The following is a 27,607-nucleotide window of genomic DNA, read 5'->3' on the forward strand; positions in this document are numbered from 1 at the left end:
ATGGGATAGGGACCCACGTATTTGGCACTGAGTTTATTACACGGGCGAGTGGACCAGAGGTTTTTTGTTGACAGGTAGACCAACTCTCCCAGTTTAAAGTCCTGGCTAGGAGACTGGTGCTTGTCGGCTTGAGCTTTGTACTTACGTTTAGCTCGCTCCAGATTCTTTACTAGCCAGGGCCAGGTGGTATGAATCGCGTCCACCCAAGCTACCACATCCTTACCACCCTCCTCCCCCGAAACGTTGATATGGCCAATGGGACCAAAGTCCTGGCCATATACAGGGCTGAAACCTGTGGATTGGTGTACAGCCTTGTTATAAGCATACTCAGCAAAAGGCAACAACCCAACCCAATCATCCTGATGGTAGTTCACATAACAATGGAGATAACATTCCAAAACTGCATTGACCCGTTCAGTTTGTCCATCAGTTTGGGGGTGGAAAGCACTAGAGAGACCCTGTTCCACCCCGACTAGTTTGAGGAAAGCCTTCCAAAATTTGGCAACATAACTACTTCCGCGGTCGCTCACAATCTTGAGCGGAAACGAATGCAGTCGGAAGACATGTGACACAAAGAGGCGGGCCAACTTTGGGGCGGAGGGAATACCAGCACACGGGACAAGATGCACCTGTTTAGAAAACAAGTCTGTAATAACCCATAAAACCGTTTTTCCCTCACTGAGGGGGAAATCAGTCATAAAATCCATAGCAATTACTTCTCAGGGTCTAGAAGGGATTTCCAATGGTTGCAATAGTCCATGGGGTTTCCCTTGGGTTCGCTTGACAGTGGCGCAGACTGGACAACTGCGAATGAAGGAGTCCATGTCGGTGCGCATGCCCACCCATCAGAACTGCCTGCGCAATAAGTGGAGAGTTTTTAAAAAGCCAAAGTGTCCCGCAGTTTTGGCGCCGTGGGCTAACTGCAGGACTTCCTTCCGAAGTACTTTGGGCACATACAATTTTGAGTCTTTGTACCAACAACCACCTCGTTCTAGCAGGCATGGGGGCAGTGCCTGAGCAGTGCATTCAACCAGGCATTGGGCAAGAAGGGAGTCCAGGAAGGAGTCAGGAAGGGTCATCCCCACCACGGAGGGGGGTGAAGCAGGGCTCGCTGGCAGTGGCGGTGGGGCGGAGGGGAGGACTGGCTGAGTTGGGGCACTAGGCGCAGGAGGTGTAGATGGGTCCCGTGAGGGAGTCAATTCCCTCCTGACGGAGGCTCTGCTGTCTGCTGTTTGGGGCTGGGTCTGGGGCAGAGTTTGGGACCGAGTTTGTACAGCCAAAACTGGTAGAGCATCCCTTTGTGCCAGGGTGAATAAGGAGACCGTTGGACGGTCGATTTTCACCGGTGTAAGCTCCTGACCCTTAGAACCAGAAATCACCACAGAGTCATATAGAATCCAAGCAGATGGCTTTTACTGGTCAAAAAGGCAATACAGTGCATACAGGGAACTATGGCAGCTATGAGAGTCTCACTAGCCGAACGATAATATAAGGCAGTAAATGGCGGGAGATTATACAACATCAGCAACGCATAAACAGAGTACACTTTCCCAGGAGTAGCATTCCCAGGCCTTGGTATGTGTGGTCGACCTTGAGGCTAGACAGTACAGCACAGACACAGAAACAATACTGAAACCGAGATAGCAGCCTGACATCCTGCTCCCCTTAAGGCCCCCTCCCAGTCTGTAAGGGGGCTGGTCTTGCCGGGTAGGCAGTGTGAAAGGTATTGACGAGTTTGGGGGCGGAGACATCTCGTGCGCGAACCCATTCGTCGTAGGCAGGGGGGAAGTGTTTCCAACGGACTAAGTACTGTAGGTTTCCATGGTGAATACGAGAGTCAAGGATTTTGGAGACCTCGAAGTGCTCCTCCCCCCCCACCATAATGGGCTGTTCGGGAGGCGGATCGGGATGCCACTGTGGAGAAGCAGTATGGGGCTTCAGGAGGCTAATGTGGAAAACGGGATGCACACGCCTCAGGGTTTTGGGGAGAGCTAGCTCCACTGTGACAGGATTTATGATCCGTGTGATGGGGAATGGGCCAATGAATTTAGCATTGAGCTTAGGGCACGGACGGGTGGAACGTAGATTTTTAGTGGAAAGATAGACCATTTTACCCACTCGCAGGTCACCCCCGGGGGAACGATGTTTGTCGGCTTGTGCTTTGTATTTGCGCTTGGCTCGATCGAGATTGCTAACGAGCCAGGGCCAGGTGGTACGGAGGGTGTGTGCCCAGGAGGCAACGTCAGGGTCTCCCTCCCCCTCCCCATTATTTTCGGGAGTAACAGGACTAAAATCCTGTCCATACACTGCATAGAATGGGCTAAAACCTGTAGATTGATGTACAGCATTATTGTAGGCATATTCTGCAAAAGGTAATAGTTCCACCCAGTTATCTTGGTGGTAGTTGACATAACAGCATAAATAACATTCAAGTACAGCATTAACACGTTCAGTTTGACCATCTGTTTGAGGATGGTATGCAGTAGACAATCCCTGTTCTACCCCCACCAACTTGAGAAATGCTTTCCAAAACTTAGAAACAAAACCACTGCCGCGGTCACAGATTATTTTGCGCGGAAACGAATGTAACCTGAAGATATGTGTCACGAAGAGGCGGGCCAATTTTTGAGCAGAGGGGATCCCTGAGCATGGGACTAAATGGATTTGTTTGGAAAACAAATCAGTAACAACCCATAAGACAGTTTTCCCCCCGCTGAGAGGGAGATCAGTCATAAAGTCCATAGCAATCACTTCCCATGGTCTGTTGGGTATTTCCAGAGGTTGCAGTAGACCTGGGGGTTTGCCCTGTGATCGTTTCATTGTGGCGCAAACAGGACAGCTGCGAATAAAAGAATCAATATCGGATCGCATTCCCCCCCACCAAAATTGTCTGCGCAATAAGTGGAGAGTCTTTAGGAATCCAAAGTGTCCAGCTGGTTTTACTCCATGAGCTAAGTGCAAAACGTCTTTTCGGAGTGCTTTGGGTACATATAATTTTGAGTCTTTGTACCAAGAGCCCCCCTGTTCTATTACACCAGGGGGTAGGGAGTGATTAGATCGTTCTAAAAGGCAGTGGTCCCGAAGGGTATTCAACAAGGACTCGGAGATGGGAACCTTGGCGGGTACCCCCTCCCCCGCTACAGTGGTCTTAGGAACTGTTATGGGGGTAGTGCTTACGTGCGGTGGTGCGCAGATTGCAGGCGGCAGGGCAGCCGGTGGGGTTGGAGGGGTGGAATCGGTTCGTTGGTGTTGTGGGGGCGGCTGGGTAGCTGATCGGGTTGGGGGAGCTGGAGAGCTGGATCTGGGGTGCTGTTGCTGAGATCGAGTTTGTACGGCCAGTACAGGAAGGGCTCCCCTTTGCGTAGGGGTGAACAGAGAGTCGGTTGGCCTCTCAAGTTTTATCGGGTATTGCGGCAACCGGGAGAGGGCATCTGCGAGAACGTTTTGTTTCCCAGGAACATGCTTTAGGACGAAACGAAACTGAGCGAAGAATTCCGCCCAACATTGTTGTTTCGCTGATAGTTTATGGGACCCCGTGAGGGCAGCTAGATTCTTGTGATCGGTCCAAACCTCGAAGGGGATTTTGAACCCTTCTAAGAATTGTCTCCATAGAGTCAATGCATGGTGAACGGCCGCTGCCTCTTTCTCCCAAATGGGCCAGTTCAATTGTGCGTGCGCAAATTTTCTCGAAAAGTACGCGCAAGGGTGAAGGAGACCATCCGGACCTTTCTGGAGGAGGGCCCCTCCCATAGCTACATCGGAGGCATCGACTTGCACAATAAACATTTGGTTTGGGTCCGGGTGCTGTAGTACGGGTTCGGATGTGAAGAGGCATTTGAGGGCTACAAACGCGGCTTGGCATTGATCAGTCCACAGGATTTTTGCGGAGGGTGAGGTAGCCGCGTTTGCTTTCCCTTTGGTTTTTAGGAGATCAGTGATGGGTAGGGCCACTTGGGCGAAGTTAGGGATGAACCCTCGATAAAAGTTCGCAAACCCCAGAAACTGTTGTACTTGCTTGCGGTTGGTGGGGGGAGTCCAATCGAGAACGGCTTGGACTTTGACAGGGTCCATGCGAAGACCTTGGTGGGAGATTACGTATCCTAAAAATGTGAGCTGGTTTTGATGAAACTCGCATTTAGCCAGTTTTGCAAAGAGTTGGTGGTCGCGCAGGCGCTGCAGAACCTCTCGGACCAGAATTACATGCTCTTCCATGGTTTTTGAATAAATAAGAATGTCATCTAAATAAACCACCACCCCGCGATACAGTAAGTCATGAAGGATTTCGTTGATAAGTTGCATGAAGACCCCCGGGGCCCCTTTTAACCCGAACGGCATTACGAGGAATTCATACATTCCGAAACAGCTAGAGAAGGCAGTGAGGTGCTCATCCCCTTCTCGGATGCGGACTCGGTAGTAAGCTTCTACCAAGTCTAACTTGGAGAATACCCGGCCCTCCTGTAACTGTCCCAAAATATCAGAAATTAATGGGATAGGATAGGCGTTGGTTTGGGTAATCGCATTGAGTTTTCTGAAGTCAATGCATAGACGAAGGTCGCCCTCCTTCTTTCGGACGAAAAACGCGGGGACCGAGTTCGGGGCATTCGATGGGCGAATGAACCCTCTGGCGAGGTTTTTGTCTAGGAAGTCCCGGAGGACAGTGCGCTCGGAAGCGCTCATAGGGTAAATTTTGCTTTTGGTTAAAGTGCAGTCCTTGACCACCTCAATTGCACAGTCCGAGATCCGGTGGGGGGGCAAGGCATCACATTCTTTAAGGTCGAAGACATCCGCAAAGTCCCGATATACGTTAGGTAGGATTGGAGGTGCTGGGACCTTGGAGGTTAATGCTGGAACGGGCGGATATAACAGCGCGAAGTTCTGCCGGTGTTGGTCGCACATGGGACTAGCGAAGGAGATAGTGTTTGTTTCCCAGTTAATACTGGGACAATGTCCTTTAATCCAGTTAATACCCAAGACTACTTCAAATCGGATAGGGGCTATAGTGAAGTCTATTTGCTCCCAGCGGGAGCCAATTCCCATTGCCACCCCTATGGTGCGGTGATCGACTGGACCTCCCTGGAAATGGCTCCCGTCCATTTGAGCGAATTGGACAGGGGCGGGTAAAGCCTCAGATTCGGCTTTGAGTGCAGCAAAGGTGGCTTCGCTTATGAGAGTGCGACAGCAACCGGAGTCGATGAGTGCTTTAACGGGTAGTTGGGGGCCACCGTTAAGGTGTTGTAAAACTGCATCCACGTAGACGGTGGAGTCCACTTCTTTGATCTTGGTAGGAGCATTCGGTTTAGCAGGAGGATCTGCAGAGGTCTGTGGAGACGCTCCACTCACCACAGACCGGAGCCGTTTTTTGACAAGTCGAGGGGAGATTCCAGGTTTAAGGCTGGAGAATTCCATGGGTTTTCCTCATCCGAAGAGGGAAAGTTGTCCCCCAATGGGGCACTTGTAATCCGAGACCCGGCGGGGTCGTTTGTAGTAGGCAGGGAGGCTGGGTCTCCAGCATGGAGTGCAGAGGGTGTGGGTCTTCCCGGAGCTGCGCTGCGGGTGGCCGCGGTGCCTCTGCGTGGTGGACGACCTCTGGCTCGGGTTATCGTGCTGGGACGAAATAATTCAGGGCGGTGCGGGCAAACAGCTGCAAAGTGGCCCATTTCTCCGCAAGTAAGACAGGCGCCTCTCTGAAATCGGGCTTCACGTTCCTGAGGCGGACGTGGAGGATTTCGTGGAACGGGAGGTGGTGCCTTGGATTGGGGCTTTTGGGTGCCTTTTTCCTTGTGCTTTTGGCGGACTAGGGAAATAAAGCGTCGGCGGCTTTCCACTTCCTCGGCCAATAGAATCCAATCTTCAAGGGTATCGGGATCACCCCGCATGTACGACCAGTTCAGAACATCAGGGTGTAAGGCTTCCCTGAAATGGTGAATCAAGGTGGCTTCGGGCCAACCCACAATTTTTCTTGCCAGCCGTTGAAATTCATCGGCAAATTCTCGAACTGGAGCAGAGCCTTGTCTTAGTTGTAAGAGTTCCGATTTGGCTCGTTCCCCCAGAAAGGGGTCTTCAAACCTCCTTCTCAGAGCAGTCATGAAGTTGTTGAGGGAACGTATAGCACGAGAGCGGGTGTCGAACTGGAGAACCATCCAGTCAGCTGCTTTACCTGTGAGAAGGGAAGCTACATAGCGCACCCGGCTATCCTCCGTGGGGAAAAGTTGTCCTTGTTCTCGCATATAACTGTCCACTTGATGCAAGAAACAAGGCAGAGTCTCGAGAGATCCGTCGTACGTAGTTTTCAATTTGAGTTGCTTCCAAGGGCCGGGCGCAGGCTGACCCGGTTGCATGGGTGGTCCGGGTGGAGGAACAACGGGAGCTCCGGGAGGCAGGAGTGGAGCGGGCACATTAGCGGGTGGCTGGGCGGGCACCCCCTGACCCGGTATCGGAACAGGCTGAGCCTGGGCTATCAGGGTTTGCTGTAATTGCCTGTTATCCTGAAGCATACGCTCCATTAGCTCTTGGAGTTGATCAACACGGTCTGAGAGCTCTCGATTCTGGGCTCGTAAGAGGTGAACATCCTCGCTTGGGCCCCCAGTAAGATGAGGTTTACTGGTCCGGAAGCTCGTGGCCCATTGAGAGCTGTCTCCATATAGATCTTCGTCCTCAGACTCCCCTGAGTCTCGGCGTCGGTCAGCCAGGTGGCGTGCGCGTTGGGTCGTGCGCGACGGGACAAACGCCGGGGAAAATGACAGACCTGATAGCCCCTGTACAGTGTCCTTGGGGCGAGTACCCATTTTCGCCCGATCCCTATCCCTTGCTGCTGCCGCCTTAGCTGCTTCAGCAGCTTCTTTATCTTTGGCGACCTTAGCCGCTTCGGCGGCTTCCTTATCCGCAAGAACTTTGGCGTTCTCAAGTCTCAGGGCAGCCTCCGCCGTAATGCGCGGTAAAAGTTCCGTTTCCAGGAGTGTGAGTATGGGATCGGGTTCCCCGCCCAGCAATGGTTGTATTCGAAACGCCAGTGCGGGCACATCGGCTCCAAAAGTCGAGGTCAAAGATTGAGCCAAGGTGGCTACCGGGGTGTCCTTTGTACATTCCACAAGGAGAAGAGCGGTGCGAATAGCGATCCGCTTGGCTTCAGCTTGACAGCTGGGCGCATCAGGTATTAGGGAAAAACCCTCTGGCGGGGCTCCTGCCATGGCGGAACTAGAGGAAAGAGTCTCTTGAGAAATTAAATTGTCCAAAAGTACAGTTAGTACTTGTAAATCCTCAGTTGCCAACCGGGCATTGTCCAGTAATTGATCCAAGTCTTGAAGATCTAAACGAGTATCAGTATCTTCCGACGTCAACATCCAGAGAATCCCTTTTAGAGATCGCCACTGTTCCTGTACCAGTCCCCTCAAGCGGCAAACCTCTAGGGTAGTCCTAAAAAGTTCAGCGACTATGTCCTGTAACAGGGTGGGATCCTTCCGAGAGGAATCCAGGGTAGTAGGTCACTCGGAGAGCCTCCCAGCTCCCATCCAAGTGGCAGGCGAACCCCCCTGGGCTCCAGCCTGACTAGGAGTACAATGAAGAAGGTTAAAGGAGATAGCTGCCATAATGTAAGCTCCTGACCCTTAGAACCAGAAATCACCACAGAGTCATATAGAATCCAAGCAGATGGCTTTTACTGGTCAAAAAGGCAATACAGTGCATACAGGGAACTATGGCAGCTATGAGAGTCTCGCTAGCTGAACGATAATATAAAGCAGTAAATGGCGGGAGATTACAAAGCATCAGCAACGCATAAACAGAGTACACTTTCCCAGGAGTAGCATTCCCAGGCCTTGGTATGTGTGGTCGACCTTGAGGCTAGACAGTACAGCACAGACACAGAAACAATACTGAAACCGAGATAGCAGCCTGACAACCGGGTACTGGGGAAGCCTGGACAGGGCATCAGCCAGTAGGTTCTGCTTTCCAGGCACATGCTTGAGCACAAAACGGAATTGAGCAAAGAAGTCAGCCCAACGCTGTTGTTTTGTGGACAGTTTGTGGGCCCCCGTGAGGGCCTCTAGATTTTTGTGATCAGTCCAGACTTCAAAGGGGGTCCTGGAACCCTCCATAAATTGCCTCCACGTAGTGAGAGCATGGTGGACGGCTGCAGCTTCCTTCTCCCAAATTGGCCAGTTCAGTTGGGAGTGTGCAAATTTCTTTGAAAAATAAGCACAGGGGTGAAGAAGACCATCTGGCCCCCGTTGCAAAAGAGCCCCCCCCCCCATAGCTACATCTGACGCATCCACTTGTACAATGAACATATGGTCAGGATCAGGATGCTGCAGTACGGGTTCAGAAGTGAAAAGCTGCTTGAGAGTTGTAAACGCAGTTTGACATTGATCTGTCCAATGAATCTTGGCGGTGGGCAACGTGGCAGAGACCCCCTTACCCTTAGGAGGTCGGTGAGCGGCAGTGCCACTTGAGCAAAGTTGGGAATGAAACCACGGTAAAAATTGGCAAAGCCGAGAAACTGCTGCATTTGCTTGCGGGTGGAGGGAGGAGCCCAATCAAGCACAGACTGTATTTTAGCGGGTCCATGGTGAGGCCCTGATGTGAAACTATGTATCCCAAGAAAGTTAATTGTTTCTGGTGGAACTCGCACTTAGACACCTTAGCGTAGAGTTGATTATTTCTGAGATGCTGTAACACTTCCCTGACCAGAGCAACATGTTCATCCATGGAATTAGAGTAAATAAGGTTATCATCAAGATAAACCACCACGCCCCGATATAATAAATCATGGAGGACCTCTTTAATGAGTTGCATGAAGACCCTTTTAACCCAAAAGGCATCACCAGAAATTCATTCATTCCGAAGCAGCTAGAGAAGGCTGTGAGGGGTTCATCCCCGTCACGAATCCGGACTCGGTAATAAGCTTCAACTAAGTCCAGTTTGGTGAAAATGCGCTCCTCCCTTAGTTGTCCTAAGATATCCGAGATCAGTGGGATGGGGTAGGCGTTGGTTTGGGTGACTGCGTTGAGTTTTTGAAAGTCAATGCACAGGTGCAAGTCACCTGTCTTCTTACGGACAAAGAAAGCGGGGGCGGAGTTGGGAGCGGTTGATGGCCGAATGAACCCCCAAGCAAGATTTTTGTCTAGAAAGTCTCGCAGTACGGCGCGCTCGGAAACGCTCATAGGGTAAATTTTGCTTTTAGTCAGTTTGCAGTCTCCCACCACTTCAATAGCACAGTCTATTTTGCGGTGGGGGGGGGGGGTAATGCATCACATTCTTTTACATCAAAAACATCCTCAAAGTCTCGGTATACATCGGGTAATTGGGTTGATGGTAGGGCATTGGAGGCTAAGGCTGAGGCGGGTGGAAGAACAACCGCGACCTCGCGTCGATGCTGGTCACACTTAGGGTTGGTAAACGTAATAGTGTCAGCCTCCCAGTCTATGGAGGGACTGTGCCCTTTGAGCCAGTTGATTCCCAAAATGACCTCGTATCAGACTGGAGCTATGGTAAAGTCTATCTGTTCCCAATGGGAACTGATGCCCATCGCTACTCCCCGTGTGCGACGGTCGACTGGCCCCCCTTTAAAGTGGCTGCCATCCATTTGGGCGAATTGGACGGGAGCAGGTAGATTTTCGGACTTGACTTGCAGAGCTGCAAATGTGGCCTCATTGATTAAAGAGCGCCCGCAGCCGGAATCTATGAGTGCTTTGACACGTAACTGGGGGCCCTTTTTATAGTGTTGTAACACTATGTCCACATACACAGTATTTTTTACTTCACTCACCATGACAGGAGCATTGGATTTTTGAGGGGTTTCTGCAGGGGTCTGTGGAGACACTCCACTCACCACAGACCGTGTCCTTTTTTTGACAGGTCAAGAGGAGATTCCAGATTGAGAGCTGGGCAATTCCAATGATGGTCTTCATCTGAAGAAGGAGAGCTGTCCCCCAATGGGGCACTTGTAATCCGAGACCCTACGGGGTCGATGGGTGCAGGGAGACTAGACGGTTCTCCGACATGAAGTGCAGAGGGTGTGGGTCGTCCCGGCGCTGCGCTGCGGGTGGCCGCAGTACCTCTGCGTTGAGGTCGTCCCCGAGCTCGAGGCGGTGCATCCGGTCAAGTGGGTTTTGGACATTGAGGACAAGCCGCTGCAAAGTGGTCCATAACACCGCAAATGAGACAGGCTCCTCTCTGGAAACGGGACTCGCGATCCAGAGGGAGCCAGGTTGGTCTCCGCGGGTTGGGATTCTTAGGTTTGGGGGGAGGTTTTTGACTGCCCCTCTCTTTGGCCCGATTCCAGACTAGGGAAACGAATCGCCGGTGGCTTTCTACTTTCTCGGCCAGTAAAATCCAATCCTCAAAAGTATCTGGGTCGCCTCGCATATAAGACCAGTTCAAAATGTCTGGGTGCAAAGCTTCTTGGAAGTAGTGGATAAGGGTAGCTTCAGGCCAGTCCACTACTTTACTCGCGAGTCGTTGGAATTCATCAGTGAATTCCCGAACTGGAGAGGAGCCTTGCCTGAGTTGCAAAAGTTCCACTTTGGCTCTCTCTCCCATGAAGGGGTCCTCAAAGCGCCTCCTTAAGGCAAACATAAAATTGATGAGGGAGCGAATGGAGCGGGATCGCATATCGAACTGGAGAATCATCCAGTCGGCCGCTTTCTCCGTTAACAGGGAGGCAACGAAACGGACGCGGCTATCTTCCGTAGGGAAGAATTGTCTTTTCTTCCTCATATAACTATCCACATGATGTAAAAAACGGGGCAGAGTTTCAACTGAACCGTCATAGGTAATCTTCAACTTGGGTTGTCTCCATGGCATTGGGGGTGCAGGTGGTTGTCCAGGAATTGGTGCCCCCGGCAACCCCGGTGCACCCAGTAGCAATGGTAAAGCAGGTACGATGGGCACAATGGGAACCCCTCCAGGTGTCACGGGGCCTCCGCCAGGAGCGGCAGGTCCCCCGCCAGGAGCAGCGGGTCCTCCGCCAGGAGGAACCACCGGCACTGCTGGTTGCTGCGGCGGTTTCTGTGGTGGTTGCTGCGGTTGCTGCTGTGGCGTCACGGGAGCCGGAGCAACTGGTGCGGTTTGGGCCCGTTGTAACTGGTCATTGTCCCGAAGTACCAGAGCCAGTTGGTCTTGTAAGCGCGCCACCTGTTCCATAAGGTCCAGATTTTGGGTCCGCAACAAAAACACATCGTCGCCGGTACCGCCAGTGTGGCGGGATTGGCTGACCCATAAATTAGCAGCCCAGAGTGATTCCCCACTGTATAGGTCCTCCTCGTCGGAATCATCCGGCAGATCGGGCAAAGTCCCCGCGAACCTGCGGGCGTGTTGGATGCTGCGCGATGGGACGAAAGTCGGGGAGAACGAGGGAAAATCAAGACCCCCGGGTTGTCAGGGGCGCGTGGCGGATCGCGCCCGTTCGGCAGCAAAACGTTCCTTCTCCTCCTATTCAGCCCGAGCCCTGGCCGTGGCATCTGCCGCTGCCCGCGCCTGATCCTCAGCCTTCTTGCGTTCAGCTAAGGCCTGGTCGGCTGTCAACTTAGCGGCAAGGGCTGTGGTAACCAGTGGGAGAGCCTCCAGTTCCAAAGCCAAGAGGAGTTCAGCGGGGTCGGTAAGATCCAACAGCAGTTGGATCTGCACCACCAAGGCTGCCGCACCAGCACCGAAGTCAGGGGTCAGAAGCTTTGTTATTTCAGCCACCGAAATTGTCGCTGAGGTCTTGCCCTGCAAGAGCGCAGCCACCCGTGTTGCTACCGCTCTTGCCTCCAATTGGCAAAGCAGTGGGTCCGGCGCGGCTGGAGTCGCCATATCTGATGGTTCAGCAGGGCGGATTGGGACCCCTGCCTGATCCAACTGTGTGTCACTGGAGGTTAGTCCCGCCAACAGGCTAGTTAGCAACTGCAAATCCTCCGCTGCCAAGCGAGTATCCTCCACCAACCAGTTGAGGGTGCGGAGGTCTTGGCGAGCACTGGTGTCTGCGACCTCGGACATCCAGGGAACCGTCACGGCCAGAGAACGCCACTGAGCTTGAACAAGTCCAGTTAGGCGGTTGACTTCCGCATCAGTACGATGTATCTCAGCTAAAACATCCCGTGCTAAATCGGGGTCGTCGTCCGCTGTCCCCAAGGGAAGGAACCAAGGATGGAAGCCTTCCAGGGCTCCGGGCAGGAACCCACCACCTGGGCGAACTGCTCGGGGCTCCAGCCATGGGTAGACAACTCGGAGAGCACTGTCCTAGCTCCAATCCGAGCGGCAGGCGAACCCTTCGGGGCTCTAGCCTGACAGGTGAAAGAGGGTTGATTCCTGCCTTAATGTAAGCACTTGGTCCATAGAAATCGAAAAACCACACCAGGAGACTTAGTAGTCCAAAAGAGTAGGTTTACTGGTAACATAGGCAAGCAGAGCTTAGAAATCGAAAGGCAGGAATGGGGGGGGAAATGGCAAGCACTTGATTATATGAGAATTCCAGAAAAGCAGCAGCAATACAATCTCATGAGAGATAACCCCAAACAGTCTAGAAACACCAAGGCTCCCACGGGCACCCGCTAGCTTCAAAGGGAACAGGAATGTGAGTGTTTAGAGAAACAATTTAGAGAAACAGAAACAGTCCTTGAACGGGAGTCTGTGAGAAAACGAAACCATCTTAGACACAGCGAGCAGGCCTGACACCTTTAACATTTTGCACATTAAGTTCATTTTTGCAATAAACAATCCACGCCTCCCACTCCTTAACAAATTCATCATTATCTTTTTGATTTACTAACTCAGTCAATTTTTCCATTTCTGCTAGTTCAAACATTTTATGAATCCAATCAGTTCTGTCCGGTATTTCAGACATTTTCCATTTAGCTGCATATACCATTCTCGCAGCCGTGGTGGCATAGAGTAAAAAAGTCCGTTGTGTTATAATGTGGTCTGGTATAATGCTTAACAACATCATCTCTGAAGTTTTAGGGATTTTTTGTTGTAGAATTAACCTTAGCTCATTGTATATCATATCCCAAAAGTTTTTAGCTTTATCACAAAGCCACCAAACATGATGAAATGAACCAACTTTATCCTGACATTTCCAGCAGTTTGGTGACATTGTACTGTACATTGCAGACAATTTTTTCGATGTCAAGTATCATCTGTAAATCATTTTGTAGATATTTTCCCTTATCGATTGGGAAAGAATCTTTTTCATGTCTCTTGACCAAAGTCTTTCCCAACTTTTCAAGGAAACAGAGTGAACAATTGTTTGTGCCCAGGTAATCATTGTTGGCTTGATTCTTTCTTGTTCTGTATACAGCAACAATAAAAACTTATACATCCTAGAAATTAGATGATCAGTATTATGCAAAAGTGTCTGTTGTAGAATTGATTTTTCTTTAAGAAATCCCTTTTTCATATCTTGGATGTATACAGATTGTACTTGATAATATTGAAGCCATGTTAGGTGGTATTTAACCTCATCAAAATTCTTCAGGGCACATTTATTGTCTTCCCATTTTAAAAGATCTTGGTATATTATAAATTGTGATGGTCTTAGCGGTCGCAAAGTTATTATTTCTTGAGAAGATATCCATAGTGGTGTCTTTGTCTCCAACAGATGTTTATATCTCAACCAGGTTTTTATCAATGATGATCTGATAATATGGTATTGGAAAGCCACATGTATTTTGGTTTTGTCATACCACAAATACCCATGACACCCAAATCTATTGTCAAAGCCTTCCAAGTCCAGTAAACTTGCATTTTTCAGCGTTATCCAATCTTTTAACCATACCATAGCTGAAGCTTCCGCATAAAGTTTAAAATCAGGAAGAGCAAAGCCACCTCTCTCTTTTGCATCTACCAAATATTTATATGCAATTCTTGGTTTTTTCCCCTTGCCAAATAAAGTTCAACAGGTCTTTCCTCCATACATCAAAATATTTTGTTTGCGTGAGTATTGGTAAGTTCTGAAACAAAAACAACATCCTTGGCAAAATGTTCATTTGTGTTACAGCAATACGACCCAATAAAGAAATATTTTTATTTATAGAATATTTTTATTTATACAATATCATATCTTTTTTAACTACTTCCCAAAATTTAGAATAGTTATTTACCAATAAATCCTTGGTTTTATTTGTAATCCAAACTCCCAAGTATAGTACCTTACTCATTTTTGTCCAGTTAGAAATCTCCAAAAAATCCTTCTGTTGTTCCTTAGAAAGATTCTTAAATAATATCTGAGTCTTATCTTGGTTTATCTTGAATCCAGAAACTTCACCATATTGTTTCAACAAAAGCAACAAATCTTTTATGGAACAATTTGGGTCATCCAAAATAAATAACAGGTCATCCGCAAAGGCTCTTAGTTTATACTCATGTTTGTTTACTTTCAAACCACGAATAGCCTCCATATCACGTATTTTACTGCAGAGAGTTTCCAAAGTCGAAATAAACAATAAAGGTGACAAAGGACAACCTTGTCTTGTTCCTTTTTGTATCTCACAGTTAGCTGACATCAGTTCATTTACTAGTATTTTAGCTTTTTGCACCTTGTAGATAGCATCTATCCCTGTTCGGAATTTATTTCCAAAATTCATCTTTTCCAAGACCTTTTTCATAAACTCCCAGGAAACCATATCAAAAGCTTTCTCCGCATCCAAGAAAATGAAAGCCACTTTACGTTGTATATTTTGTTCGTAATATTCTATTGCATCAAATAGTATTCTCAGGTTGTCCTTTATCTGCCTTCCAGGTACAAAACCCGCTTGATCTTCATATATCAAGGTTGTTATGATCTGCTTTAACCAGTTTGACAGTATTGAGGCATATATTTTATAATCCACATTCAATAGTGATATAGGCCTATAATTTGTAACTCTCTCTGTGCCCTTTCCAGCCATAGGAATGAGTGATATAAACACATGTGAACATGTCTCTGGGGCTTGACCTGTCTGCAATATAGAATTACATATCCTCAAAAAGGGAGTCTTTAAGTCTTCTTTAAACAATTTAAAAAACATAGCTGTAATACCATCTGGGCCAGGTGTTTTATCAATCTTTTCCCTAGATATAGCTTCTTCTAGTTCTGTAGTTGTAATTGACGCATCAGTCATGTCTCGCTGCTCTGAGGTTAACCTGTTAATATTTACTGTACTTAAAAAGGTTTCCATTTTCTTCTCCGGGATCAAATCCTTTTGGTAGAGTTTTGTATAAAATGATTCAAATTCTTTCTGTATAGCAGTAGTTGTAAAAACCGGCCCTTTCACCGTCTGTAGTTTATTTATTATTTGTTTTTGTCTAGAGTCCCTCAGTTGACTGGCAAGAAATTTTCCTGGTCGATTTGCTTGTTCAAAATATCTCTGCTTCGCGTACTTCAGATTTTTATTCATTTCTTCCATAACTACTAAATTTAATTGGTGTTTCACTACCTTTAACTTCTGGATTATTTCAAGTCTTTTGACATCATTTAATTCTTGAATTAATTGTTGTTCTAATTTTTGTAGGTCCCATAGTATTTCATTGGTTTGTTGCAGCTGTTTTTTCTTCCAGGCAGTATTCTTTTGAATCATAAATCCCCTTAACACAGCTTTGAAGGCATCCCAAACTATATTCAAATTAGTTTCTCCATCCATATTAATTTCAAAGTAGTCCTTTAGTAATTTGTGCAGTTCTTTTTGTATATTATCAACACGCAATAATCTATCATTTAATCACAATCGAAATGCTTGTGTATTATTCCACTCAAAAGAGACCGGGTTATGGTCAGAAAATGTCTTAGGTAAAATATGTACCTTATGAAGTTGGGTAAATATTTATTTATTTGCCCAAATCATGTCAATTCGAGAGTGTGAGTTGTGTCTTGCAGAATAAAACGTATAGTCCTTCGCTGTTGTATTAATTGTTCTCCAGATGTCTTGTATTTTAAGATCCTCTGCCAGTTGGAAAAAGGTTTTAGGTAAAGAACCCTCTTTATCATCTTTGGCCTTAGATTTTTTATCTATAGCACAGTCTACAACTCCATTAAAGTCACCCATGAGCAATATTTGTTCTTGTGCATATTGTTGTAAAGTCTCATGTAATCGTTGGTAAAATTGTGCTTTGCCTTCATTTGGTGCATAGATCCCTACCACCAATGTTTTTTGGCCCAACACTGATCATCAAAATTCTACCCTCCTCATCTTTATATACAAATTCAGGAGCTAAAGAGGGATGTGCATAGATGACTAATCCTTTAGTCTTTGTATTTGCAGGGGCAATGAAAGCTTGCCCCAGAAAGTTCCTTTGAAGATATTTCTTATATTTCCTTGCAATATGTGTTTCTTGCAAGCATATCAGGGAAAACCTTTGTTGTTGTAAAAATTTAAAAATCCGTCCCCTTTTCACTTTTTCATTAAGTCCATTCACATTCCATGAGACAACTTTAGCCATAGTGTCAGAGTTAAGATTTTAAAGTCCGCCTACTGCACCTTTTGAAAATTCCTCCTTGTCATCTTGGCTGGAGTCTTGGTGGTGTTCCAATGTAGATCCTAACAACTCTTTTTTATATTTCCTCATGAACTTCCCAACATCTTCTTTAGTTGTTATGTTAAATTTCACCTCCTTAAAGGTAAAAACCAGGCCTTGTGGTAACATCCACCTATATTTAATTCTACTCTTTCTCAAAGTTGATGTAAAATCCTTGAACATTGCCCGTTTTGTCTTTAGGTGTCTTGGGATGTCTTTTAATAAAATCAGTGGATTGCCTTCCAAAATTATTGGATCTTTATAGTGTTGTTGCATCATCATATCCTTCATCCTGACATCATAAAACGATATCATCACGTCTGTTGCATTGGCTTTTTAAGTTCGGAGGCAAGGGAATCCTGTAAATTCTATTCACAGCATTGTCCAACTCTTGGTCATTTAGGTGGAATATCCCTGCTAATTCTTTTATAAGTAATTCTCTGGTGGCACCACAGTCTTCAGGTAAATTTCGTACGCGTATGTTGGGTTCTCTGACTTTCATGTCCATCATTGCTAATTGGTCTTTCGTGGATTCCTCTTGTAACAGCATTTTGTCCAGTTGCTTATCATGCATTTCAATTTTTTTCTTAACTTCTTTATGCTCTTCAGTCATTTTCTTGAAGGAGGTATCAATTTCCTTCATATCTGTTTGGAGTGTTGTCATCTGGGTCTTCATCTCTTGAACTTCTTTTGTAACATTGTCCATTTTTCCAGCCAGCAGCTCAGTCTGTTGTATCATCTGCTTTTCCATAAGTTTTGTAAAGGTCTCAGTCTGTTTGGTCAAAAGGTCTTGCATTTTTTATCTAGTTTGTCTGATGCCATGTCTGTGGTCGGCTTACAATTGCAGGGCTATGTAAAGAACCGGAACGTTGCCTTGGTACAGACATGCAAACTAGCAGGGCTTAAGTTAAATATAAAGGCCACTCCAGTTTCATTTAAATCCAGTAGTCCAAATATATCAAGTTCTCCCACCTATTTCGCTCAGTTTATTTTGAAATTAGCTTTCAAAATGCAGTAGAAAACATAATTTTAAAAATCCATGTACCATAGAGTATCAGGACACTCTAGGTCGGCTTTTAGGACAGGAAGTAGGAAGTAGGAAGTACCTCAGACTTTCTGTCTCCTCTCTGTGCCCACAGGGGTCGGATGTTTTAACCTGCTACACAGGGAGGAGCATTTCCAGTCCGTCGGCTTCGCTTTGCAGCCAGAGTTCCTTGTCCACAGCCAGGAGCAGCTAACTCTATGGGATGTCGCAGTTAGTTTCTTTTCCTCTTAATCGCCATTTCAAAGAGGTGGGATTTCCTCCTTCTCTCCCGATTTTGCAACCATTTCATTGGAGGTTAGTACATCAATTACAGTACTTTTGTTTAGTCTAACTCCAAGTAATGTTTAATAAGACTTTCTTGCCGCATTTTTATAGGAAAAAAAAAAGATTTTCCCAAATCCAAAGTCCATTAATCAAGTATTAAGGTGGGAGGTCAAGTTCTCAAGTGACTGTTAAGTTCATTAAAGGTAGATAGTTCAGCGAAGAGGTTCTTTGTACTCACTAGGATTTCGAAAGCCGAGGCTTTTGTTGCTTTGATCTATTTATATGATGGTAATGGGTAGGGGAGAGCGAAACCTATGCCAAAGAGACGTCTGCGGCGATGATATCCCCTTAGCTGGCAGCGACAACATCCGGACCTCCGGGAGTCTTAAAAAAGCACTCTCGGAGAGTTCGGGAGTCAAACCGCTCTTGATCGGCAGCAGGAGAGTTCCTGTTATCCCGTCCCACTTTTTAGGGAGCGGGGGGGCCCTGGGGGGCCCTTTTCAAGACATTTCTTGGTTCTCCGTCGGGAGTACCGAGGAGAAGCTGCGTTTCGGCCAAACCAGCCTACCGGAAGTTTCAACACTCTGCTATTTTCAGTGGGAAAGTTATGCCCCTGTTCCCTCATATAGCTGTCCACTTGGTGTAGAAAACAGGGCAATGTATCCACGGGGCCGTCATATGTCATTCGTAAACGGGGCTGGTTTCACTGAACAATTGGGGCCGCCGGAGGTGGTGCCGGTGGTTGTCCAGGTAGTGGTTGGGGCGGTGGCGCCAGGGGTGGCTGGGGTGGCTGCGCTGGGGTTGCTTGCGGTGGGAGTGCCGGCGGTACTTGCTGTCAAGTCATCCTCTGTCAGATCATCCCTTGCAGTTTCTGTACGCTGCACAGGCTAGGCCTGACATCTCCCTACAAAATTAATTTTCTTTGTTTAGGGATTTATTTTCGTATGGAGAAACTTTCAGTCATGGAAGTGCTCACAGTGGATGAGTAGGTTCAGTTTTCAGTATTTTAAAAGATTAAACTGTACACAGGAGGAAAACACCTTATCAAGTGAGTGATCAGAATAACAAGATTGAAACAAGAAGCTGAAGGATGTTACGCACATGCCATGTGTGTTTAAATCAGTAATGTTTACTAACCCAAATAAGAACAGTATCATAATACCTTTGTTAGAACCGATCAACCACAAAGCAGTAAGCTAGTTGTCACTGTATTTTTGGTCTCCTTATCTTCTAAGTCAGGGGTGGGGAGCCTTTTTTCCACCAAGGGCCATTTGGATATTTATAACATCATTCGCGAGCCATACAAAATTATCAACCCAAAAATTAGCCGACTGTTCCCTTTCCAGCAAGCTTTGACCTGCCAAAACTGAATAGTTATTCCTGCTTCTTCATCTGTTTCAGGGTGTCAAAACTCATTTGTTACGAGGGCCAGATATGAAAAAGAAGAAGAGCTGGTTTTTATATGCTGACTTTCTCTACCACTTAAGGGAGACTCAAACCAGCTTAACTCACCTCCCCTTTCCCTTCCCCTCCCCACAACAGACACCCTGTGAGGTAGGGCCCCCCGAGAGACCTGTGACTAGCCCAAGGTCACCCAGCTGGCTTCATGTGTAGGAGTGGGGAAACAAATCCAGTTCACCAGATTAGCCTCCACTGCTCATGTGGCAGAGTGGGGAATCAAAGCTCATTCTCCAGATCAGAGTCCATGGCTCCAAACCACCTCTCTTAACCACTACACCATGCTGGCTCTCCAGAAGTTGGTGGTGGTGCAGAACACCTCTCTTTGCTGCTTCATGTTGTTATGGGCTTGAAATCTCTGTCCCCATGTGACGGCCAATAGTACCACTTGTGCATAGGGTTGCTAGGTACCCCCTACCACCAATGGGAGTGGGGGTGGGGTTGCCAGATCCCGGTTGGGAAACTCCTGGCGATTTGGGGACGGATGCTGGGACCTCAATGAGGTAAAACGCCATGGAGTCCACCTTCCAAAGCATCCATTTTCTCCAGGGGCACTGATCTCTGTAGTCTGGAGATGAGCAGTAATTCTGGGGGATCTGCAGGTCCCACCTGGAGGCTGGCATTCCTACTTGTGAGGGAGCATTGTTTTAAAACACCCACCTGAAGACTGAAACCTCCTTGGCTAAATTAAAGCAATGCATCAACCATGATAAATCAGAAGACTCTGTGGCAGGAGACAATCCCTTAATTGTCAACTTTTGTAGAATCCAGCCTCCTAACTGGAGGAGGATTAGGATTTTGTTCATTTATTCCAGGTTCAGAATGAAAGCCATAAGTTCCCAGAACCAATAATCACTGAGTGGGATAGTTAAAACCAGTCTTCTTCTTAAAATTATTAGAAAGGCAAGAATCACACACACACACAAAAATCATTAAGGTTGCCTTTTTTTTGGCTGCCAAGTCACACCTAATTTATGGTGAACCCTAGTGGGGTTTTGAAGGAAAGAGACATTCAGAGGTGGTTTGCCACTGCCTGCCTCCCATCATGCCCCTGGTATTCTTTGGTGGTCTCCCTTCCAATTACTTGCCAGGGTCGACCCTGCTTAGCTTCTGAGATCCAAGGAAATCAGAGGAGCCTGAACTGTCCAGGTTAGGGTTAAAGTTGCATAAGTCATAGCAATTAAGAACGGGTTTGCACACATGGCATTTCTACTCTGTCTAATGGGATAAATTAAAATTTCTAACATTCTTCCCAAGAACTCTAACACAGAGTTCTGTAGAAGACAAAGAAAGAAATATTCACTGAATTTTAGGTCTGAGCGATTCAGATACATAGTAGGCTTTATTGGTTATGTTTACGTAGGCAATAGGGTTGCTGGTAACCCTATTCCTTTAATACAGGCTTAATGGGATGTTGTTTTGTTGTTGTTGTTGCTGTCAAGTCACAGGTGACTTATGGCGGCCCTGTAGGATTTTCAAGGCAAGAGACATTCAGAGGCGATTTGCCATTGCCTGCCTCTGCTCATTATTTACCAGGTGATATTTACTTCCATGCAATGAAAAATTTCACCTGCCTATTTCCACACATTAAAACTCTATTTGAGGGACAGAACATTTTTCTCCAGGTTGTTGGCAATGCTAGTAGGCAAATATATGACTAAGCATTGCCTGATTTTTACCAGCTAGGGCAGGATGTTCCTCTGAGCATGCCATGAACCTTTTCAGTAAGTAGCCATTTCTGGGCTGTTTTGTCCAGAGATTTTCTGCACACAGCACCAGCTGTTCCTAACCTGTGAACAAAAGGCTTGCAGAGTTAGGAACAGATCTGTTTATTTTCTTGAAGCTAAAACACTAAGACACTGGACTGCTGGCTTGTTATGAGAAACAGTTAGTGATGCTGATAACCAACGTAAATTCAAACCTAGAAAATATACATCAATGAACTGCATAGCATATATGGTTAATGGTAAATATTGCCACACCTATATATGGAAAATAATGTGGGATCAAAATGGATTGTGTCCAGTTCAAAAGATCTTGTCTTGAACTAAAGCATAATAGGTAAGGTAAAGGTCCCCTGTGCAAGCACCGGGTCATTCCTGACCCATGGGGTGACGTCACATCCTGAAGTTTCCAAGGCAGACTTTGTTCGCGGGTTGGTTTGCCAGTGCCTTCCCCAGTCATCTTCCCTTTACCCCCAGCAAGCTGGGTACTCATTTCACCGACCTTGGAAGGATGGAAGGCTGAGTCAACCATGAGCCGGCTACCTGAACCCGACTTCCGTCGGGATCGAACTCAGGTCGTGAGCAGAGCTTTTGACTGCAGTACTGCAGCTTAACACTCTGTGCCACGGGGCTCCTTAAAGCATAATAAAGAGCACATAAGCAATGGCCACTCTCCGTCTAAAGATAGTTAAATGTTTGCATCTTTATTTAGCGCAAAGTGGAGCTCTGCCCTTGTGAAGGAGAGGCTACCATTCAGTAAAAAATTAATCCTTTCATTAGGAAACCAGAGGTTCTCTTTATACGGTGAACTGTGCTTGGAATTGAGAGATGTCAAATTGGAAAGTATTACTTAGTGGTTGGAGGGCATGATCTTCCTCCTTAGATAAATGCCCATCATTAAATATTTGAAAGTCTTGCCCCTCTGGAAGATTCTGGTTCTAAGTAGGGATCAGAACAGTAGCCAAGGTTTTTAAAGTTTACTTGGTCATCTTGTTGTTTTTCTCTTAGATCAGTATGACTTGTCACCTACAAAGCCTGGACTTTATAGAGGTCTTGATCTGACTTTTGCCTCTGGCCAGTGATGCCTGGGAGATTTTGCCTTGGATTCGCCGCTCTCTAGAGGCACATTTTCCCCATCTGGATCCTCAAAACAGAAAAATAAGCCCCTGTGAAGAGTTCTGAGAATTCGGATGGGGAAAATGTGACTCTAGAGAGCGGCGAATCCAAGGCAAAACCTCCCACGCATCAATGACATCCGAATGCAGACACAAGAAAGTGAACAGTGATACTGTAGAGGAAAACACCGGACCTCTGCCTGGCGTTCCTGTTTGACGGTGGCCCAAAAGCTAAACAAACACAGAGTACAGGAGTCCCCTGGGCTCAGCCGGTAGTCTGCCACCAGCCCTTATTCAATCAGTTTAACCCCAGGCAAAGGATAAGGGCAACCTCTGCCTGCTGATGCCAAACTAGTGCGTAGCGCTCGCCCTGCAGGGTAGGAGGCCCAACAGCAGGGAACTACACAAGCAAAGAGTTTGGCCTTGGTAGGTGGACCCCAAACAACAAGGCACTTAGATTTAGACTTGAAGCCCGCAAAGTCACAGACCACAACCAAAATATAGTTTAAGGATTCATTCCAAAGATTTGTGATGGTTACAGAAAGCAAAAGGTTTCATGAAGCAGTTAAGCAGAAAATAACAAAAGGCTTAAACAGCTAACTACACAGTAAGGCTCTAGATTCAGTGTTTGGCAAAAGGCTTTAGCAAGTTTCAAATAGGTTTATCAGTTATACAAAAGTTGTTGCACCTCAATGCAGCATCCAAAATCAATCCAAAGTTCAGTTTGGCAGAGTCCCGCACTGAGTTAAAAACGAGATGTGATTTGAGACAAGATTCTTTTGTACCTCCAAAATTCACATTCATCAGATCGGGAAATTCAGCCCCCCAGAAGCCACTGCTGGTGCGTATGCAGAAGCGGAACACTTTAACCCCTAACTTGGTTTTAATGAAGCTACTGAATCTTGAGTTGAGCATTTTGGTGAAAAGTAACCGTAAGCACTGCTGGAGCTACTGTGGGAGGGGCCATGATTCAGTGGTAAATAAGATTGCTATGTTTTTTTGGGGGTGGAGTGTTAAATCCACGTGGGAAGGATTCACAAGGTCAGAGATGGAGTTCAAACAGCAACGCTTTATTGTGATACAGAACAGAACTGGAGAACTGTGCAAAGGGGCCCTGCTTATATGCCCCCCTGGCCACCTGTGGCCACTCCCCCCTGATCCGTGATAGGGGGGAAACAACCCTGGGGTGCCAATGGCATGTCCTGGCTTAGGGCCAATGGGGTGCTCTGACAAGGGCCAATAGCGTGAGCAGGGGCCAGGAGCCTTCGTTGGGGATTCAAGCTCCTGGGTTCCCCCTGCTTACTATCCCAACTATATTACATACATAACACCCCTCCCCCCTAAGTCCGAACAACCCAGGAACATACATAGTCTCTGAGGTAGCTTGGCTGTGCTTGTGCTCGTTGGGAATGGCGAGGCACGGGGACTGGGGTTGCCGGTTGGTCTGCAGGTTCAGGGTGGCTGTTGCTCACAGCGACCAGGTCTCTCACCATTTCGACGTCGGGCCGGGCAGTCTCGCTGGCCAGCGTGGAACAGGTGGGTTGATCAGGTGCCGGAGTAGCGGTGACAGCTTGCTCTCGGATGCTCAGACCCTGGGCCAGCTCGGGAGTGATGTTGAAGTCGGGCGAGTCTGCAGGGTGGCAGTGCAGTTGGTCGATGTGCTGCCGCAAGACTCACCCGTCCAGAGTGGTGACCCTGTAGGATACGGGGCCGGTTGCTTCCTGGATCATGGCCAGGATCCAGGCTGGGCCCGCGCTGTAGTTCCTTGCGTAGACTGGGTCATCCTGTTCCACTGCCCTGGGCACGGCGGGGCTGTTTTGGCAGGGTTTCTCCTGAGAAAGGTCAGGGTGCAGGCGGTCGAGTAGTCCTTTCGGCCGGCGACCCATCAGGAGTTCAGCGGGGCTTCAGCTCGTTGAGGAGTGGGGCATGATGTGCTGAATCAGCAGGAAGTTTGCCAACCACACATCCCAGTCCCCATGGACCATGCGCCGAAGTGCGTCCTTGGTCGTTCGGACCATTCTTTCTGCCTGTCCGTTGGTGGAGGGGTGAAATGGCGCTGAGGTCACATGGAGGATTAAGTTGCTCGCCATGAACTCATGGAACTCAGAAGACATGAATTGAGCCCTGTTGTCCGAGATGACAGTGTCCGGTAGCCCGTGGTTGGCGAAGAGTCGGTGCAGTTCCTGGATGATGGTCCGCGAGGTGAGGGATGTCACAGCCACGACCTCTAGCCACTTGGAGTAGGAATCCACAACGACTAGAAAGGTCTTGTCTTGGAAGGGTCCCGTGAAATCGATGTGTAGGTGGGACCAGGGTGTGTGGGTGGATTCCCATCGCTGGACTGGAGCCCATGGCATCTCCGGACGGGACTCTTGACAGGGATGGCAACGGCTTACCTATTCTTCAATGGCGGTGTTGATGCCCGGCCACCAGACATAGCTGCGAGCTAGTGCCTTCATGCGGACGATGCCCGAGTGGCTGGCGTGGAGCTCTTCCAGGACCCTGGAGCGGAGCTTGCATGGGACAACGACACAGCTTCCCCAGAGTAGGCACCCCTTGTGGAGTGAGAGTTTGTGCTGCCGGCTTGTGAAGGGCTTGAACTCCTCCACTGGCCGAGCCGCAGGCCACCCCTTCCCCACCCAGTTAAGGACACAGGCAAGGGTGCGATCCTTTGCTGTGTGAGCCGCGATGTCTGAGGCGTGTAGGGGCGGCTCCAGCAGCGATGAGCAGCATGTAGTGGGCCGGGGATGGGTTGGGGTCGAAGCTGGAGTCTTCGAGTGGTAGGCGGCTGAGGGCATCAGCATGGCCGATGGACTTCCCCGGGCAGTGCGAGAGGCAGAAGTTGTAGGCATTCAGAAAGATGGACCAGCGAAGCATCCGAGGCAACAGGCTTCGCGTTCGGCACCGGCAGCAGAACACCCTGAGTGATGAGACAGTCAAGCTCGGCATTGATGCGGTCCTTGAGGGCGAAGGGGACCCAGCGAGGCTTCAGGCGGGTGGTGGTGGGGTCGACATGAAGATGAACAGGCGGTCCCTTGTAGCAACCCAGGGATCCCTTCCAGACATCCTCAAACTCGGACCAGACAGCGTCGAGGGAAGGTTGGGTGATGTGGTAGATGCCTGCGAAATGGATCCCAAGGGCAGGGAACCACTCGAGGCCCAGGAGACTGGAGCGGGGGCCGTCGACCATGACGAGGTGGAGGCAACCTGAATGTTGCTGGAAACGGACATTCACGTGGGCGATGCCCCGGACCGGCACCCGCCGCCGCTGGTAGTCCGAAATGGTGATGCCGGTCGGTTGCAGCTCGGGCAAGGCAGTGAGGCACCCCAGGGCATGGAAAGTGTCCATAGAGATGAGGGTGAGGGCCGAGCCCGAGTCAACCTCCATCTCGCAGGGGGCGCCCTCAATCTGGATGGTGACGGTGAACTTCGCTGCGCCGTGGACCTTGTGAAGGTGGATGCTGTGCAGCTGGTTGTCGGGATGGTAGCGGTAGGGTGCGGTGCCAGCCCCGGTGGCGAGCTCATGCACCGGCCGCGTGACGGGTTCCTTCTGGCTGGGAAGAGCCGGTCGACCCTTCTTGGCAGAGCGGCAGACTTTGACAAGGTGGCTGCTACGGCCGCATCCATGGCAGATGGCGTCGCGGAAGCGGCACGTGCGGCGGTCGTGCTGGTCCCCGCAGCTGAGCGGGGAAGCTGGCCCCGCGACCTGTGCCCCCGGGCGGCCATTTTGTGGGCCTCAGCTTCGCCGTCCCCATCGCTGGCGCTCTCGTAATGGATGGGAGCTGGACCTGCAGGAGGAGGCATGGTGTCCCGGTCGCCCAGGCGGTCAGCCCTGGAAGAGGAGTCAGCAGCTGTGGCTTCCTCAACAGCGGTCGTGAGGGTGACGTCTTTGCGAGTGATGAGCCGGTGGCGCACCTTCTCGTTTCTCAGGCTGAAGACGAACTGGTCCAGCAGGGTGCCGTTGAGGTCCGTGAAGTTACAGGACCGGGCTGTCTAGCGGAGGGTGGCAAGGTAGTTGGTGGCGGACTTGCCAAGCTCCTGGTCCCTTGGGTGAAAGGGCAGGCGGCAGGCCATGCATGTCGGCTGTGGTGCGAAATGGTTGCCCAGAGCAGTCATTATCTCCGGGAACGGAGTCTCGAGGATCTTCGCGGGAGCCAGCAGGACTGGGCTAGCTGGAAAGTCTGCAGGCCACACATGCTGAGGAACAGCGAGCGCTTCTTGCCGGCATCGGTGACGTTGTTGGCATCCATGAAGCACATTACCCGGTCAGCGTAGCTGTCCCACTCGCTGGGGCTGGCAAAGTCGAATGGTTCCAGTGTGCCTCGGGTGGCCATCGAAGCAAGGTGTTGCGTCTCTCCCGAGAATCCAAGCGAATCAGCAATCAGGCCGGGCTGCTTACCGGGGACAGCGAGGTCGCGGAGCGAGGCAAGAGCTGTAGGACAGCCGACGTGTGATTCAGCGATGCGGACCGGGCTGCCTACCGGTCACTTGCGAAATGGTGGAGCGAGAGTGATTCAGCAGGTCAGCCGGGCCGCTCTCCAGTCTTCGTCGCCACTGTTAAGTCCACGTGGGAAGGATTCACAAGGTCAGAGACAGTTCAAACAGCAATGCTTTATTGTGGTACAGAACAGAACTGGAGAACTGTGCAAAGGGCCCTGCTTATATGCCCCCCCCGGCCGCCTGCGGCCACCCCCCTGATCCGTGATAGGGGGGAAACAACCCCCGGGGTGCCAATGGCATGTCCCGGCTTAGGGCCAATGGGGCGCTCTGACAAGGGCCAATAGTGTGAGCAGGGGCCAGGAGCCTTCGTTGGGAATTCAAGCTCCTGGGTTCCCCCTGCTTACTATCCCAACTATATTACATACATAACATGGAGCCTGAGCAGGGTGGGGTTTGGGGAGGGGAGGGACTTCAATGCCATAGAGTCCAATTGCCAAAGCGGCCATTTTATCCAGGTGAACTGATCTCTATAGGCTGGAGATCAGTTGTAATAGCAAGAAATCTCCAGCTAGTACCTGGAGGTTGGCAATCCTAGTGGTAGAGCATCTGCTTTGTATGCAGAAGGTCCCAGGTTCCTGTGAGGGAGCTCCAGATGAAAAAGGCAAGTTTTCATCGACAGGAAGATGACCATGATAGAGGGGGATATACAGATCTCCCCAAGGAGGGAATTCCATAATTTTGGTGTCATGAGAAGAAGGCCCTTTCTTGGGTTGCCACCTACCTAGCCTCAGACAGCAGGACCACCCAAAGGAGGACCTCTAAGATGACCACAGTGCTTGGGTACTTCCTTAAATAAATGGTTGCTCTTTGGTCCAATGGTTCTTAGGGAAGCTTGTGCAGCGAGGGTACAACAAGCATTGCAGTGGCTTTCCCAGGCCTCCCTGAAACAGATCCTGCAGGGTCATCTACAAAAGTGTACTGCATCCCCCCCCCCCAGGAGTATTTGCAGTACATAAGCCTTATATAACTCATATAATCCATCATGATTAGGAATATCTGAACATTTAATGAGTAGATAGTATTGATTTGGACCTTTC

At 48.8% G+C, this 27,607-nt stretch overlaps 1 pseudogene; it reads right to left on the minus strand.

The window, feature by feature from the left end:
* Nucleotides 1-23,410: 23,410 nt before the first annotated feature.
* On the minus strand, nucleotides 23,411-26,404 carry LOC130482175 (uncharacterized; annotated as a pseudogene).
* Nucleotides 26,405-27,607: the final 1,203 nt, after the last annotated feature.

This window comes from Euleptes europaea, chromosome 8 (genome assembly GCF_029931775.1).
Source record: "Euleptes europaea isolate rEulEur1 chromosome 8, rEulEur1.hap1, whole genome shotgun sequence".
NCBI lineage: Eukaryota > Metazoa > Chordata > Lepidosauria > Squamata > Sphaerodactylidae > Euleptes > Euleptes europaea.